The following is a 19,624-nucleotide window of genomic DNA, read 5'->3' as shown; positions in this document are numbered from 1 at the left end:
ACAGTGGTGTTAAGGTTTGCTCCTTTTGGAGTCATGACCAGTGTGCTGAACTGTGCTTAGTGCTATCTTCTTTTTGTTTGAGTAACATATGTCCTGTTTCAACTTCTCAACTGTAGCCTATGGCGAACTTGTCAATTGTAATGGAGATCATCATGCGGAATTATGCTGCCAATGTCATTTGTACTCTATTCAGTAAGTGTGATTCATTTAGAAGGAGAGGTTATTGTGGCGAGAATGCAGTTACTTTTTCTTTCAGTAGACGAGCCAGACAAAATAACTGTGAGCAAAGCTTACAAGTGTTATGAAAAGGAATGCATCACTCTAGTAGGATGAGAAGTAGCGGAAAATTTAGAATTAACCCAGGTTCGAGTGAGCCTGTTTCTCAATAAATAAACAAATAACATCATTTTAAAGTTTCAATACAGAAGAGATGTACTTGTAGACGTAAGCTACACACATGTACAATTTCATCAAAAAACATTCTCATTTACGGGTTACACGATATGGTAGATTTAGTATTTGGTATTCTAAATCCACACATTAGTACTTTCGTAAAGCATAGATAATTTCTAGAAAAAAATTGAGCTTCCTAAAGGCGAGGGAACCAAAAAAAGGTGTGATTCCAGTGGATTTTATGCACTTTTGAGTAGTGAAATTGTTTGCTCTTGAGGCAACGTTTAAACTAATACAACTAATAAGATAAATCCTTACATTCTTGGTAGGTGATTTGCTTGCAACAATGGTTAGTTGTTTCTATATTTTTATTGCTATTAGATGGGTGAATGAGATTTGAGACTATATTCAACTATCGATTTTCTTGATGTGTGTGGATTTGGTACGGGGAGTTTGTGTGTTTGGACGCTCTTAAGCTTTTCTGGCTATACTATATATTAATCTTGGTATGCCATGCTATTCGGCTATTAATTTTATTACTTGGTCTACCTGAAATTGTACTAAAGAGATGCCTGATGTGTGCGTTTAGACCGTTTAGCATCTGACGCATTTGGACTCTTGGTTTTGCTGTTAGGAGAATCAAGGGGGTACTATTACAAGAATGTTCTTATATTTTCCATGGATAATTTGTGAGTATGAGAGGAGGTTGTTGCTAGGTTTTCATAGAGCCATTGTTAACCTTAATTATATGAGGTGCATTTTGTAACTTTGTATTCCCCTTTGTTTATTACAATGAAATATTATTTCTACTAAACAAACTCCAATAGTGCAACACTTAAGTAAACGAACTCATGTGTCATACTCTATTTGTATAACCCCTAAAAATATATTTTTTAAAGTAAATATCATGTTCTCTATACCTATTAATTAGTATCTTATAAATGTTTACTAGAGTCAGATGCACCAATATACCAATGTAATGTGCATATTTACGGCCAAAATAAAAATGCTTCTTACCCATGCCATTGGTACAATCGGTTAGACTATCATTTTGAACATGGCTTAAATAATGGTTGATAATGCCTTGGTTGTCTTAAAAGTCGTATGTAAGAACAATGTTTATCTACCGATGTTTGAATCCATGCTAGTTTAATTCCACTAGTAAGTGCATAATTGACCAAGTAATCTGCTTTTACTGCTTTCACCTTGAGTTTGAACTTTGAACATGTCGTTTGTCTTATTCGTACCAACGGTGGGAATTAGCAAGAGAGCTACAATCAGTTGATGGATAACCAAGTTATCTACTTTTTTTATGATGTATCGATTCCTAAATAGGGTTGGGAGTTAGGTCCTGCGCGTTAATTGTGCTTCAAGGTACATTGGTTTGTAGCTTACAAGATTATACTAGTTCTGTATTGGTTGCGGATCCTAGGACCAAAGATTGATTAATAGGTAGCTGAAGAAGTGAACAATTGTTAGTCATTGCAGGTTTCCTTTGTTACCGATAAAATAAATAACTAGATTGCATTTCTTTGAGCTAGACTCTGGAAAAAAAATTCATGAGTAAACGCAGAAATACATACCTTACTTTTCGCAATTTCAGCCTTCCTTTGTACTAAATAAAGTAAGGTAATTATTGACGTTAAAAACTATTATCATTTGTGTGTGGTTATCTCACAGCATGGTATATATACCGACAACATAAAAATATATCGAGTTTTACATTGTTCATGTTATTGGACCAAACATCCACCTAAGTATGGTAATATGTGGCTAGAAACCAAACAAATGGGTTGATCTTTGTTAAGGAAGACAGATACAAGAGTTCGTTGAGTCCCATATCTTCCATGCAATGGGTTAGCTCATGGCAAGAGCCCCGTCTAACCGCGAACATGAATGAATTCCGGGAAAAATTTATTCAGACGTGATGACACGGCAACAACCTTGACAACGACTCCTTCAACCCTAACTGAGAACCCACCCGGCGCACAGATCAAAGGTTTCCCCTCCTCCCCGTCACCACAGCGACTGACGAAGGAAGATGGAACCACCGACACATAAAGGGGCCCGCTTGCGTGGCTAACCCTAACTTCCCGCTTGAAGTTAGAAGGTACTCCTGGCTAAACCAGAGCGATTGTTCTTTTTTTATGGAAGTGGGGATTTGGAGTTTTGATAACACAGAAGGCAACATGTTTTATCTCTACTATTAAAGGAGGATATGCCGTCGTGATGGTTCTGTTGGAAATATGCCCTAGAGGCAATAATAAATTGGTTATTATTATATATCTTTGTTCATGATAATTTTTTATTATCCATGCTATAATTGTATTGATTTGAAACAGAAATACATGTGTGTGGATACATAGACAAAACACTGTTCCTAGTAAGCCTGTAGTTGACTAGCTCGTTGATCAAAGATAGTCAAGGTTTCCTCACCATAGACAAGTGTTGTCACTTGATAACGAGATCACATCATTGGGAGAATGATGTGATGGACAAGATCCAAACTATAAACGTAGTATATGATCGTGTCAGTTTATTGCTATTGTTTTCTGCATGTCAATGTATCTGTTCCTATGACCATGAGATCATGCAACTCCCGGACACCGGAGGAATACCTTGTGTGTATCAAATGTTGCAACGTAACTGGGTGACTATAAAGGTGCTCTACAGGTATCTCCAAAGGTGTCTGTTGGGTTGGCATGGATCAAGACTGGATTTGTCACTCCGTGTGACAGAGAGGTATCTCGGGGCCCACTCGGTAATACAACATCACAACAAGCCTTGCAAGCAATGTGACTAAGGAATTAGTTACGGGATCTTGTATTACGGAACAAGTAAAGAGACTTGCCGGTAACGAGATTGAACTAGGTATAGAGATACGGACGATCGAATCTCGGGCAAGTAACATACCGAAGGACAAAGGAAATAGTATACGGGATTATATGAATCCTTGACATAGAGGTTCAACCGATAGAGATCTTCATATAATATGCGGGAGTCAATGTGGACATCTAGGTCCTGCTATTGGTTATTGACCGAAGAGTGTCTCAGGTCATGTCTGCATAGTTCTCGAACCCGCAGGTTCTGCACACTTAAGGTTCGGTGACGTTTCAGTATAGTTGAGTTATAGGTGTTGGTGACCGAAGGTTCTTCGGAGGCCCGGATGAGATCAGGACATCATGAGGGTTTCCGAAATGGTCCGGAAATGAAGATTGATATATATGATGGTTTCATTTGGTCTCCGGAAAGATTTCGGGCATTACCGGCAGTGTACCGGGAGTGACGAATGGGTTTTGGATCTTCATCGGGAGGGGCCCACCCACCCGGGGGTGAGCCGGGCGACGCACGGGTGGCGCACCAGCCCTTAGGGGGCTGGTGAGGCCAGCCCAAGTGGGCTATGGCGCTAGGAAGAAAAAACCAAAGAGAAAAAAAGGAAGAGGGTGGTGGGAAGGAAGAGGAGGACTCCTCCTTCCCAAACCGAATTGGAGTTGGAGTCCTCCTCTCCTCCTTGGCCGGCGCCCTAGGGGATCCCTTGAGCCCCAAGGCTAGCCTCTCCCCTCCTCCTATATAAACTAGAGGTTTTAGGGTTTTTGAGACACAACTTTGCCACGTGCAACTCAAACCTATACCTCGTAGTTCTTCCTCTAGATCGGATTTCTACGGAGCTCTGGCGGAGCCCTGGAAGAATAGATCATCACTATCACCGGCGCGCCATCACGCTGCCGGAGAACTCATCTACTTCCCCTTTCCTATTGTTGGATCAAGAAGGCGGAGATCGTCATTAAGCTGTACGTGTGCCGGACGCGGAGGTGCCGTCCGTTCGACACTTGATCGGAACGGATCATGGGACGGATCGCGAGTCGGTTCGTGGGACGGATCGTGGGACGGTTCGTGAAGACATACCACTACATCAACCGCGTTTATTAACGCTTCCGCTTTGCGATCTACAAGGGTATGTGGATCCAATCTCCCTCTCGTAGATGGACATCACCATGATAGGTCTTCGTGTGTGTAGGAATTTTTTTGTTTCCCATGCAACGTTCCCCAACAGTGGCATCATGAGCTAGGTTCATGCGTAGATGTAATCTCGAGTAGAACACAAAATTTTTTGTGGGTGTTGATGTTCGATTTTCTACCCTCCTTAGTCTTTTCTCGATTCAGCAGTATTGTTGGATTGAAGCGGCCCGGACGAACATTACTCGTACGCTTACGAGAGACCGGTTTCATCGACCAACATGCAACTCGTTGCATAAAGATGACTGGCGGGTGTCTGTTTCTTCAACTTTAGTCGAATTGGATTTTACCGAGGCGGTCCTTGGAGAGAGGTTAAATAGCAATTTGCACATCTCCGTTGTGGTTTTTGCATAAGTAAGATGCGATCATACTAGATACCCATAGCAGCCATGTAAAACATGCAACAAAAAATTAGAGGACATCTAACTTGTTTTTGCAGGGTATGCTTGTGATGTGATATGGCCAAAGACATGATGTGATATATTGGATGTATGAGATGATCATGTTGTAATAGTTAATATCGCCTTGCACGTCGATGCTACGGCAACCGGCAGGAGCCATAGGGTTGTCTTTAAACTAATGTTTGTGCTTGCAGATGCGTTTACTGTATTGCTAGGTTGTAGCTTTAGTAGTGATAGCATATATAGAACGACAACCTCGATGGCGGCACGATGATGGAGATCATGGTGTGGCACCGGTGACGATGAAGATCATGCCGATGCTTTGGTGATGGAGATCAAGAAGCACAAGACCATGGCCATATCATGTCACTTATGAATTGCATGTGATGTTAATCCTTTTATGCACCTTATCTTGCTTAAAACGACGGTAGCATTATAAGGTGATCCCTCACTAAAATTTCAAGATAAAATTGTGTTCTCCCCGACTGTGCACCGTTGTGACAGTTCGTCGTTTCGAGACACCACGTGATGATCGGGTGTGATAGACTCAACGTTCACATACAACGGGTGCAAAACAATTGCACACGCGGAAAAATGGGTTAAACTTGACGAGCGTAGCATGTTCAGACATGGCCTTGGAACACAAGAGACCGAAAGGTCGAACATGAACCATATAGTTGATATGATCAACATGGAGATGTTCACCACTGAAACTATACTCAACTCACATGATGATCGGATTTGAGTTAGTGGATTTGGATCATGCGCCACTCGAATGACTAGAGGGATGTATATTTTGAGTGGGAGTTCCTAAGTAATATGATTAATTGAACTAATTATCATGAACATAGTCAAAAGTCTTCGCGAAATATGTTGTAGCTTGCGTTGTAGCTCTACTGTTTTTTATATGTTCCTAGAGAAAATTTAGTTGAAAGATGATACTAGCAACTTTGCGGACTGAGTCCGTAAACTGAGGATTATCCTCATTGCTGCGCGGAAGACTTATGTCCTTAATGCACCGCTCGGTGTGCTGCACCTCGAGCGTCGTCTGTGGATGTTGCAAACATCTGACATACACGTTTTTGATGACTACATGATAGTTCAGTGCGTAATACTTAACGGTTAGAAGCAAGGCGCCAAAGACGTTTTGAACATCACGGAACATAAGAGATGTTCTAAGAGATGAAATTGGGATTTCATGCTCGTGTCCTTGTTGAGAGGTATGAGACCTCCGATAAGATTCTTTGTCTACAAAGTAAAGGAGAACAGCTCAATCGTTGAGCATGTGCTCAGATTGTCTGAGTACAACAATCACTTAAATCAAGCGGGAGTTAATATTCCAGATGAGATAGTGATGGTTCTCCAAAGTCACTGCCACCAAGATGCTAGAGCTTCGTGATGAACTATAACATATCAAGGATAGATATGATGATCCTTGAGCGATTCACAATGTTTGACACTGCGAAAGTAGAAATCAAGTAGGATCGTCAATTGTTGATGGTTAGTAAAACCACTAGTTTCAAGAAGGGCAAGGGCTAGAAGGGATCCTTCATGAAACGACAAACCAGTTGCTTCTCTAATGAAGAAACCAATGGTTGAACCCAAATCCAAGACAAAGTGCTTCTGTTACGAGGGGAATGGTCACTGAGGCGGAACTACCCTGGATACTTGGTAGATGAGAAGATTGGCAAAGTCGACTAAAAGTATATTGGATATACCTGATATTGATGTGTACCTTCTAGTATTCCTAGTAGCACCAGGGTATTAGATACCGGTTCAGTTGCTAATTGTTAGCAACTCGAAGATATGGCTACGGATTAAAAGGATACTAGCAAGGGTGAGGTGACAGTGTGTGTTGGAAGTAATTCTAATGTTGATGTAATCAAGCATCACACGCTCCCTCTACCATCGAGATTGGTGTTAAACCTAAATAATTGTTATTTGGTGTTTGCGTTGAGCATGAACATGATTAGATCGTGTTTATTGCAATACGATTATTCATTTAAAGAGAATAACGGTTATTCTATTTGCTTGAATAAATACCTTTAATGGTTTATTGAATCTTGATCGTAGTGCTACACATGTTCATAATATTGATGCCAAAAGATACAAAGTATTAATGATAGTACCACTTACTTGTGGCATTGCCGCTTGAGTCATGTCAGTATAAAATGCATGAAGAAGCTCCATGCTGATGGTTCTTTGTACTCACTCATTTTTGAAACGTTTGAGACATGCAAACCATACCTATTGGTTTAAACGCATGAAGAAACTCCATGCCAATGGATCGTTTGGACTCACTTGATTTTGAATCACTTGAGACATGCAAATCATACCACATGGGCAAGATGACTGAAGGCCTCGTTTTCCAGTGAGATGGAACAAGAAAGTAACTTGTTGGAAGTAATACATTTTGATGTGTGCAGTCCAATGAGTGCTGAGGCACGCAGTCGATATCGTTATGTTCTTACTTCACTGACGATTTGAGTAGATACATGAGTATTTACTTGATGAATCACAAGTCTAAAATATTGAAAAGTTCAAGGCTATTTCAGAGTGAAGATCTCGTGACAAGAGGATAAACTGTCTACGATATGATCATAGAGATGAATATCTGAGTTGCGAGTTTTGGTACAGAGTTAAGACAATGTGGAAATTGTTTCGCAATTCATGCCACCTAGAACACCATAGTGTGATGGTGTGTCCGAACGTATAGCCACGCCCTATTTGATATGGTACATACTATGATGTCTCTTATCGAATTATCACTATCGTTTATGGGTTATGCATTAGAGACAACCACATTCACTTTAAATAGGGCACCACGTATTTCCGTTGGGATGACACCGTGTGAACTATGGTTTGGAGAAACCTAAGCTGTCGTTTCTTGAAAGTTTGGGGCTGCGACACTTATGTGAAAATGTTTCAGTCTGATAAGCTCGAACCCAAAGCGGATAAATGCATCTTCATAGGATATCCAAAAAGTTGGGTATATCCCCTATCTCAGATCCGGAAGCAAAGTGTTTGTTTCTAGAAACGGGTCCTTTCTCGAGGAAAGGTTTCTCTCAAAAGAATTGAGTGGGAGGGTGGTGGAACTTGATGAGGTCATTGAACCGTCACTTCAACCAGTGTGTAGCAGGGCGCAGGAAGTTGTTCCTGTGGCGCCTACACCAATTGAAGTGGAAACTGATGATGGTGATCATTAAGCTTCGGATCAAGTTACTACAAACCTCGTAGGTCGACAAGGTCGCGTACGACTACAGAGTAGCACAGTAACCCTATCTTGGAGGTCATGTTGTTGAACAACAATGAACCTACGAGCTATGGAGAAGCAATGGTGGGCCCGGATTCCGGCAAATGGCTGGAGGCCATGAAATCCGAGAGAGGATCCATGTATGAAAACAAAGTGTAGACTTTGAAAGAACTACTTGATGGTCGTAAGACTGTTAAGTTAAGATGGATCTTTAAAAGGAAGACAGGCGATGATGGTAAAAAGTCACCATTAAGAAAAGCTCGACTTGTCGCAAAGATGTTTCTGACAAGTTCAAAGAGTTGACTATGATGAGACTTTCTCACTCGTAGCGATGCTAAAAGTCTATTGGAATTATGTTAGCAATTGCTGCATTATTTATGAAATATTGCACATAGGATGTCAAAACATTGTTTCCTCGATGGTTTCCTTGAGGAAAGGTTGTATGTGATACAACCCGAAGGTTTTGTCGATCCTAAGGATGCTGACAAGTATGCAAGCTCCAGCGATCCTTCTATGGACTGGTGCAAGCATCTCGGAGTTGGAATATACGCTTTGATGAAATGATCAAAGCTTTTGGTTTTGTACAAGGTTTATGAGAAACTTGTATTTCCAAAGAAGCGAGTGGGAGCACTATAGAATTTCTGATCAGTATATGTGGTTGACATATTGTTGATCGGAAATAATGTAGAATTTCTGTAAAGCATAAAGGGTTGTTTCAAGGAGTTTTTCAAAGGAAAACCTGGATAGAGCTGCTTGAACATTGAGCATCCAAATCTATAGAGATAGATCAAAACGCTTAATAGAAGTTTCAATGAAATTCATGCCTTGACAAGTTTTTGAAGGAGTTCAAAATATATCAGCAAAGAAGGAGTTCTTGGTTGCATTGTGAAGTGTGAATTTGAGTAAGACTCAAAACCCTACCACGACAGAAGAAAGAGAAAGGACAAAGGTCGTCCCCTATGGCTTAGCCGTAGGCTCTAAAGTATGCCATGCTGTGTACCGCACCTGATGTGTGCCTTGCCACAAGTCTGTTAAGAGGTACAAAGAGTGATCCACGATTGAATCACTGAACAACGGTCAAACTTATCCTTAGTAAATAATGGACTAAGGAATTTTTCTCGATTATGGAGGTGATTAAAGAGTTCATCGTAAAGGGTTATGTCGATGCAAGCTTTGACACTAATCCGAATAACTCTGAGTAATAAAACGGATTCGTATAGTAGAGCAGTCATTTGGAATATTTCCAAATGGCACGTAGTAGCAACATCTAGAGGATAACATAGAGATTTGTAAAGCACACACAGATCTGAAAGGTTTAGACTCGTTGACTAAAACCTCTCTCACAAGCAAGACGTGATCAATCCCCAGAACTGTATGGGTGTTGGATTCGTTAAAATCACATAGTGATGTAAACTAGATTACTCACAGTAGTGCAAGTGGGAGAATGTTGGAAATATGCCCTAGAGGCAATAATAAGTTGGTTATTATTATATTTCTTTATTCATGATAATCGTTTAATATCCATGCTATAATTGTATTGATTGGAAACACAAATACATGTGTGTGGATACATAGACAAAACACTGTTTCTAGTAAGCCTCTAGCTGACTAGCTCACTGATCAAAGATGGTCAAGGTTTCCTGACCATAGACTAGTGTTGTCACTTGATAAAGGGATCACATTATTGAGAGAACAATGTGATGGACAAGACCCAAACTATACACGTAGTATATGATCGTGTCAGTTTATTGCTACTGTTTTCTGTATGTCAATGTATATGTTCCTATGACCATGAGATCATGCAACTCCCGGACACCGGAGGAATACCTTGTGTGTATCAAACATCGCAACGTAACTGGGTGACTATAAAGGTGCTCTACAGGTATCTCCAAAGGTGTTTGTTGGGTTGGCATGGATCAAGACTGGGATTTGTCACTCCGTGTGACGGAGAGGTATCTCGCGGCCCACTCGGTAATACAATATGACAACAAGCCTTGCAAGCAATGTGACTAAGGAGTTAGTTACGTGATCTTGTATTAGGCAACGAGTAAAGAGACTTGCCGGTAACGAGATTGAACTAGGTATAGAGATACGGACGATCGAATCTCGGGCAAGTAACATACCGAAGGACAATGGGAATAGTATACGGGATTATATTAATTCTTGACATAGAGGTTCAACAGATAGAGATCTTCGTAGAATATGTGGGAGTCAATATGGACATCCAGGTCCTGCTATTGGTTATTGACCGAAGAGTGTCTCAGGTCATGTCTGCATAGTTCTCGAACCCGCACGGTCTGCACAATTAAGGTTCGGTGACGTTTCGGTATAGTTGTGTTATAGGTGTTGGTGACCGAAGGTTGTTCAGAGTCCCGGATGAGATCACGTACGTAACGAGGGTTTCCGAAATGGTCCGGAAACGAAGATTGATATATAGGATGGTTACATTTGGTCTTCGGAAAGATTTTGGGCATTACCGGCAGTGTATCAAGAGTGACGAATGGGTTCCGGATCTTCACCGGGAGGGGCCCACCCACCCGGGAGTGAGCCTGGTGGCCCAGGGGTGGCACACCAGCCCTTAGTGGGCTGGTGAGGCCAGCCCAAGTGGGCTATGGCGCTAGGAAGAAAAAACCAAAGAGAAAAGAAAAAAAAGGAAGAGGGAGGTGGGAAGGAAGAGGAGGACTCCTACTTTCCAAACCGAATTGGAGTTGGAGTCCTCCTTGGCCGGTGCCCTAGGGGCTCCATTGAGCCCCAAGGCTAGCCCCTCCCCTCCTCCTATATATACTAGAGGTTTTAGGGTTTTTGAGACACAACTTTGCCACGTGCAACTCAAACCTATACCTCGTAATTCTTCCTCTAGATCGGATTTCTGCGGAGCTCGGGCGGAGCCCTGCAGGAATAAATCATCACCATCACCGGCGCGCCGTCACACTGCCGTAGAGCTCATCTACTTCCCCACCCCTCTTGCTGGATCAAGAAGGCGGAGATCGTCATTGAGCTGTACGTGTGAGGGACGCGGAGGTGCTGTCCGTTCGGTACTTGATCGGAACGAATCGTGGGACGGATCGCGAGACGGTTCGTGGGACGAATCGTGGGACGGTTCGTGGGATGGATCGTGAAGACGTGCCACTACATCAATGGCGTTTATTAACGCTTCCTCTTAGCGATCTACAAGGGTATGTTGATCCAATCTCCCTCTCATAGATGGACATCACCATGATAGCTCTTCGTGTGCGTAGGAATTTTTTTGTTTCCCATGCAACGTTCCCCAACAGGTTCAACCTCCCATCATGCTACCCTGCGCAAGATCATCCCTACCCCGTCGTCAGGTAGCCCATGATCTCATGCGAAGAAAGCGTCACTCCACGATCTGCTCCTCCCGTCACTCACACCCTTCGTTATCCAAAAAAAACTAAAGATGAAACATCTCAGAAAAAAGAAAAAAAACTGAAGATGAAAAAACAGCCACGTCCCACGTCCCCATATTCTCCGAAACCGCTCGCTCCCGATCACCTCCCCAGTCTACGCCCTCCCACGATTTCCTCCCTTCTCTCCATGCGAGTCCCATGACGCAGAGGCGCTACTCCTTGCCCACGACCCCCGCGAGGCAACGAGCCCGCAGTCTTCGAACCACAAGCCACCGTCCTCAGAGCCATGCGCATTTGCCGCTCCGCGGCCGTCGAAGCGATACAAGCCACGGCTGCCAGCCTCCGCCCATACACCGTCGCATCACCGCCATCAGCCGCTACAGCGTCAACCTCCTCCTCGAACCAACCCATGAGACATGAGGTCGGCCTTCGGTATCCCAATCTTCCACTTATCCATGCCGGTTTGCTTTGCCCCATCAAATTCTCTTGATTTTGCTTGCAGGTGATGGAGGCACGACCACTATCGCTTCAACTTCGGGTACCAGAGAGCCACGAGCCCGCAACCTTGCACGACGACCTCCATCTTCCTTGTGTAGGCAGACACGAAGCTTTTGGGTGACCCTCTCTAAGCAGGATGGACCACCGACGATGTCGGGCTTCACCTCAGCGGCTCCCGAGACAATGAGGAGTGCAACTTCATCTATATATCCCGGTCCGTACTGTTGTACTAGCGTTTTCCCTTTGATTTCTTTTTTGGATGGGTCTTTGTTTGCAATTTTTGTTGGCAGTGCCCAGCAGTACCATGACGAATTTTGGGAAGGTTGTGGCAGAATTCTGGGTTGTGGAGGTTGCGTTCAACACCAGTAATACGCTGAATACATCCACATTAAGGTACAATAACAAACTGAAGTCCCTTGAGTTTTTCTATTATTTGAAAAAAACAGCACTTGCCTGAACCGAACTATTGCCTGCTGGATTCTACCATTGCATCGTGGGACTTGTGTTTCAAAAATAATAGAAAGACACATCAACTCTTTTTCGATTGAGCCAGAAACTATACAAAAAAATCATGGTTAACAATACTTCTATTCATTAGAAGAAGTTGAGGGAATTGAAGAGTGTTCATTGGTGTGTAAACAATTATATGTGCATCGGAATCCCTAGATGTGCCCGGTCGCCAACTCTATGGGGGGATCAACACTGTCCCAATTATGTTTCAATCAGCAAATTAAAATTTAAAGGAGTTAATTTCATTCCAGCACAAGAACAAGCTCATCTTCTTGTAAATGTTTTGCCCGCCAAAACAAATTTTCTGGAATAAATACACTAAAATGTCATAATTATAGAATAAAGCAGTCTCACCTGAAGTTTCCCTGTTTGTTTAGATATAAACTCCAATTACATTCTTAAAATATGGTGTGCAACTATTTGGAGTGAACGAAAATGAGACGTCCGCTCACGAGCTATATATTTTAGCTGTTCTCTATATGCCACCATATATCTGTATTATTTTTCATAATTGGCATGGAATATGGGATTACTGTTAATGACCAAAAGATAATGTAATCAGGTGTTGTTCATCTCATAGATAGTTCTATGTATCTTCAAATTTATTGGTCTCTTGGCCTTACGAGAAGGCATTCAGTCTATGTGTAGTGATCTTTTGGTTCGTTGTGGATATTTTACAGTTTTGGGGGCTCTTGATTTCCTGTTTTATAACATCTTTATGCAATGTTACTAGGTAGGCGATTTGATGTTGATGACCAAAAAATATTGCACTTTAGGAATTTACTATTCATCTCATAGATGGTACTATGTATTCTACAATTTTTTGGTTTCTTGCCCTTGCGGAAAGGTATTCAGTCCATGTATTGTGATGTTCGAGTTCATCGTGAATAGTTTGCAGTTTCTGAGTCACTTGATTTGCCTATTTGGCATCTGTATGCAACAGCATTGGGTATCATCCCAAATAGTTCAAGGTTCATTGTCTTGAGCTAGAAAAATATATGCATAGAACTGTTGATGTACACCCTAGGTTGTACATGAAATTCTGGGCAGATCTAGAGGGGTTAGACTTACATAGCAGATTTTCTATTTCAGTTTGCCTCTGCTCTAGAAAATTGAAATGATGTACCCCATGACGCTTTAAAAAAATGGTTCTACTTAGCAGCTTTTATGAGTTTTGAAAGCTGTGCATTCAACTAATATATAATCTTGCGATCCTTCCTACAATGCTTGGAGGGATAACATAGGTTTGTTCTCCATTCACTCATGTCAACCCATCTTATTGTTTTTAGGACACATTGCTCATCCCCTAATAATACTTATCCCTTTTGTGATTTATGTGAATGTTATGCAGCGAATTCCAGCAGTTCTGTTTGGTTAATAAAGTAGAGAGTCATGCTGCATAATGATATAAGGAAGATACTGATGGAGGTTCTGCAAGTGCTTCCAGTTTAAGTATGCATCTTCTTGAATCCATGTGCCGAAACATTCATCTTTACCTTGAGGTATGGTCTGCTTTGAGCAACATTTATTTAGTTAATGTGTCATTGAAGTGTTGAACCTCAAATTAAATATTTTTATTGATCATGTTGTCAACTATTTCAGGTTGTGATCTTGCCTTCATCAAGTTATAATTTACCTCCTGTTTTTTCATCATTGACGCGCTGCAAGTATTAATAAAAAATAATGTGTCCGAGTGAAAGTTAAAAATTATCCTTTTTTAAGATTTATTCTTTTGTTGAAACTTCATTTTATGCATTTTTGTGCCCACGGATGATATTATTATCTCTTTGTAGTTTTACCGTCCATGCACTCTATCGTTATCAGTAGAGGAGCACATCAATTTTTTTCCTTCTCCGAGTTTTCATTATTTCATATTACATTTAACCATGGGAGCGGGTTGTAGGCATCATTTTGTTCCGGATCAGGTATGTGGATTTTCTATGAGTTTTCCTTTTGTAAGATGGATATTTGTGCTTAAGAAATAATTATATTGATTTATTCTTGCCTTCTTGTACATAGAGAAAAAAACCATACGTTTATGGTTCCTCATATTGGAGTGAGGCTTTTATTGCATGGAAATTACAACACCGAAACTCTTACCAAAGCAGAGAAAGGTTGCAAGGAGGAAGAGAAGATGTTTCCTCAAATTGAATTTTGTAAAATAAAAAGTAGAGCGTATGGTCTGGCTACCAATTTATTCAGTAATATATGTGCTATGTGGCATATAATTATACCATATGAAACATATCTGAATGCAGATGTGGAAGTTTTTTTGGAACAATCCACGTATAGCTGATGAAATTGAATTTTGTGGAAGTTTTTTGTAGTTTTGAAATGAGCATGAGCTTTTTAAATTAGGATGGAGATTATATTTTTTATTTATCCAATTTGGGTGGAGAAGATATATGTCAAAGTTGGATGGAGAAGAGGCCCTATCTTCATCCTCATTCATTGCGTAGCACAAAGCAATGGCAAGAAGCTAGACTTTCTAAGTTGAGTCATGATGATTTCTATGCGAGTTACATGGGTTTTGATGCATTAATAAGTATAAGATGATATTTGTCTGAACACACTCATAAATCACATGTGCAAGGTTGTCAACCACCATGATTTTTTATTAATTCGCGACAACGCATGGACATTCGACTAGTATTGTAAAAAAGAAGAAGAAGAAAAAACAAAGAAGACAACATGTTTTGTTGTAAAAAATAGGACAGCATAATGATGTGGAAACTACGCGGGAACTCGAACCGACCGAGCCAACGTGACTGAGAAAACCCCAGTCCGTGTTCGGGTCGGGTCATAAACCCTAAACCCAAATTGATCGCAATCGAGAGTTCGAGACCGTCTTCTCTCTCCCGAGGCAACCCAACAATCCCCTGCTTTGCTCTCCGCTCCCGCGAAATCGAGCTGCTACTCTCGCAAAATTGAGCTCCTGCTCTGGTGAAATCCAAGCAACATGCCGCGGCACAGCCGCTACAGCCTCCTGAGCTGCATATCCTCCATCGCCGACGGTGTCTCAGTCGGAGCTCTCCTGCTATTGGCCGGAGGCCACAACACCTACTCCCGCGCCCCGCTCTTGTCGTGGCCCCTTGGCCATGGCTCCCCCTTCCCGCTCGGAGCCGACAGTCCGGCGCCCCCGCCCTTCCCGTTCGTTGCCGACTTTTCTATGCCGCCGTCACCGCCGCCGCAATACCAATACTCGTTCTTCCACCTCAGCGATGACAGCCTCGCGCGCCGCCTTCTGCCCCTCCGCCTCCGCGCGCCGCAGTAGGACGATGCGGTCCTCCTTCCTGACTAGGAGGTCCTCCTCCTGGATGACGCTGAGCCTACCGGCGACGCCATCTGTGCCTTCCAGGGTGGGGCATCCTCCCCGTCGAGACCACTCGGGAGGCTGCCGACGTCCGGGCTTCACGCATACGTCTGCCGCCTCCCCGAGCCAGCGCAGAGCTTCCAACAGCTCTAAGCGTCGCTCTTACTCCATTCCTCCACCCCCTCGGCCGCCGCAGCTGCTCCCGATTCCCGTTCCCCTTCTCCTTCTCCTTCTCCTTCTCCGGGCCGCGCACTGCTTAACTCGAGCAGCGACCCGATAGTTGATACGTCTCAAACGTATCTATAATTTTTGATGGTTTCATGATGTTATCTTCTCAACTTTGGATGTTTTGTATACCTTTTATATCTTTTTTGGGACTAACTTATTAATTCAGTGTCAGGTGCCAGTTCTTGTTTTTTCTGTGTTTTTGACTCTTTTCACATCTGATTTTGGAACGGAGTCCAAACGGAATAAAATCCCCGAAATAAATTTTTCCAGAACAGAAGAAGATCGGGGGACTTGAGGGCCAAGGCAGGGGGCCCACAAGGAGCCCACAAGCCCTGTTGCCGCGGCCAGGGGGCCCGCGGCACCAGGCTTGTGGCCTCCCTGGCTCTCCCATGCCCTAGCGCTTTGGCCTACAAATTCCCTAAAATCGCAGAAAAAATCAGGGCATCCATGAAAACACCTTTCCGCCACCGCAAGCTTCTGTTTCCGCGAGATCTCATCTGGAGACCCTTTCCGGTGCCCTGCCGGAGGGGACTTTGGAGTTGGAGGGCTTCTACATCAACATCATCGCCTCTCCAATGACTCGTGAGTAGTCCACTTCAGACCTACGGGTCCGTAGTTAGTAGCTAGATGGCTTCTTCTCTCTCTTGGATCTTCAATACAAAGTTCTCCATGATCTTCATGGAGATCTATCCGATGTAATCCTGTTTGGTGGTGTGTTTGTCGAGATCCGATGAATTGTGGATTTGTGATCAGATTATCTATGAAATATATTTGAGTCTTCGCTGATTTCTTATATGCATGATTTTATATCCTTGTAAGTCTCTCCGAGTCTTGGGTTTTGTTTGGCCAACTAGATCTATGATTCTTGCAATGGGAGAAGTGCTTTGTTTTGGGTTCATACCGTGCGGTGACCTTTCCAGTGACAGAAGGGGCAGCAAGACACGCATCATGTTGTTGCCATCAAGGGTAGCAAGATGGGCTTTCATCATAAATTTAAGATTGTCCATCTACATCATGTCATCTTGCTTAAGGCATTACTCTGTTCCTTTGAACTTAATACACTAGATGCATGCTGGATAACGGTCGACGTGTGGAGTAATAGTAGTAGATGCAGAAAGTATCGGTCTACTTGTTTTGGACGTGATGCCTATAGATATAATCATTGTCATAGATGATGTCACGACTTTGCGCGGTTCTATCAATTGCTCGACAGTGATTCGTTCACCCACCGTCTACTTGATTTCATGAAAGAAGCCACTAGTGAACACTACGGCCCCCGGGTCTATTCACAATTATCGTTTCCACTTTCACTTTTACTTTGCTTTGTTTACTTTTGCTTTCAGTTCTCACTTTGCAAACAATCTATAAGGGATTGACAACCCCTTCATTGAGTTGGGTGCAAGATTTTTGTGTTTGTGCACGTACTTGTGACTTGACGCGATCCTTCCCACTGGATCGATACCTTGGTTCTCAAATTGAAGGAAATACTTACCGTCGTTGTGCTACATCACCCTTTCCTCTTCAAGGGAACACCAACGCAAGGCTTCAAGGCCACGGGAAAATCCTTTGCATATTTGCCAAGAAAGTCCCTATAAACGTAGCCCGTAGCAGCAGGATTTCTGGCGCCGTTATCAGTGAAGGTCTGTTATCGCAGTAGCAATAGTCTTCGACTCGGCCCTTCTGAACGGAGGCGATGTGCTCGTATTTGCTAAAGGAATCAGCCACCGGCAGGATCTCTAGTGTTTCTATCGCTACAACGATGACGCCGATACCATCCTGGCATCTTCACCGTCGATCACTTCAGTCCAGCAAGTTACTCGCTGCCCCCCTGCCCCGACACCTATCAAGTCAGGAGGAAGCACGTCGGGGGGTTCTTGTCACATTGGGGGTCACCGGCGAGGATCCCATGCCCTCCCTCGCAACCTTCCACCGACAGCAACCTGAATCTTCTTCCGTGACACCTCAAAAGAGTTCAGTTTGCGCCTGCACAATGGGACGCAACATCGCCAAGTTCCTCGGGGAGTGGGCACTCTACCATAGTGCCATCGGGGTGGATCACATCTTCATCTACGACAATGGCAGCAAGGATAATTTGGCACAACGACTGGCGCAGCTCAAATCCGCAGGGCTCAACATCACAATTGTGTCGTGGCCCTGGACCAAGACCCAGGAAGATGGTCTGTCTCATTGCGCGGCCACACAGCAAGGTTCATGCACATGGATGGCTGTCATGGATGTGGACGAGTTCATATTTTCAACAAGCTGGATAGGATTAGAGATGCCGTCAAAATCTCTGCTAGCCCGGTCATTGCAGTTGATGACACCGTTGGCCAGATATACCTTGCGTGTTATGATTTTGCCCCCTCGGGCCAAACAGAACATCCACCAGAGGGGGTCTGCTAGGGCTACACCTGTCAGTTGAAGAACCCGCAGAAGCACAAATCTCTGGTCCGTCTCGACGTTGTGGAACCATCCCTCATGAATGTGGTACATCATTTTAAGCTCAAGCCTGGTTTCAAAAGCATCTGGACCGCCTTCGCACGTGTTAACCACTACAAGTACCAAGCTTGGTCGGAGTTCAAAGTCAAGTTCAAGAGGCGCGTCTCTGCTTATGTGGCTGATTGGAAAGATCCGATCAACCTCGACTCAAAGGACCGGGCTCCCGGCTTAGGAATTGATGACAAGGAACCGGATGGCTGGGCCCAAAAATTCTGCGAGGTTAAAGACAATACCCTTCAGGTGTTATCTGCAAGATGGTTCGGTGTCGGGTTTCGGAACCCTCATCATTAGCTCCAGTCAGCTCTGGTAACACACACTGGTAAGATCTATCACCCTTCCCCCTCTTTTACATAGTAATTTCTGTTTATTCAGAGTAATACACTAACAAAACGTAAATCAAAACCACGTTTTCCAAAATTAAAAATTATCTCTTAAACTGGATGGTATACCTTTTGAATAGGCTTTAGGTTGACGGGGAAGCACCATAATACACGTGTGTTGCTCAATGATGCATACTCCCTCTAGTCTAGTTTTGAAGAAGCCCCCAAAATACAACTTTTACTGCTTATTTTTGTTAACTATAGAACTCTCTGAATTTATACTTAAAAAAATCCTTCATGAAATATAATCTTTATTTTTATTATACTTTACTGTAAAACTCTTCAAAATAATACTTTTCTGAAAATATTTTATGAGATAACCTACACATGTTTTTCACATATCCAATCCAAAAGTATTATGAAATATAGCGAGTCAAAGTTTCAAAAATGTTAATTGAACCTATGCCTAGAACCTGCAACTTTTCAAGAACTAGAGGAGGGAGTATAATAACGTGAGAGTATTTTCCCTATCCATAGTTATGAGTGTGTGTTCGTTACTCAAGTTCATGCTGTCCTCCTTTTACTACTACGTTGAACAGTTAATAACAGTTTTTTGTTCATTTCGTCTTGATACTCTGCATGTGGCACGGTGCTTTAATATTGGTTCTTTTGCTAAAATTGGATGACTTCTTTTCCTTGAATGATTTTGGCTTAACAGTTGGGCTTAGATCAGTTGAATTTGTAATGCTTAGCTGTAGCACGACATGAAGCCTCTTAGTTTTATTTTATTTTTGGGTCTGGGTGGGTTGGATTACTAATCAGTG

The 19,624-nt window shown here is 42.8% G+C and overlaps 1 pseudogene; it reads left to right on the top strand.

The window, feature by feature from the left end:
- Positions 1 to 15,717: 15,717 nt before the first annotated feature.
- Positions 15,718 to 18,771, top strand: LOC123405498 (annotated as a pseudogene).
- Positions 18,772 to 19,624: the final 853 nt, after the last annotated feature.

Source organism: Hordeum vulgare, chromosome 6H (genome assembly GCF_904849725.1).
Source record: "Hordeum vulgare subsp. vulgare chromosome 6H, MorexV3_pseudomolecules_assembly, whole genome shotgun sequence".
Taxonomy (NCBI): domain Eukaryota; kingdom Viridiplantae; phylum Streptophyta; class Magnoliopsida; order Poales; family Poaceae; genus Hordeum; species Hordeum vulgare.
This window is presented reverse-complemented; position numbering and strand designations above follow the sequence as displayed.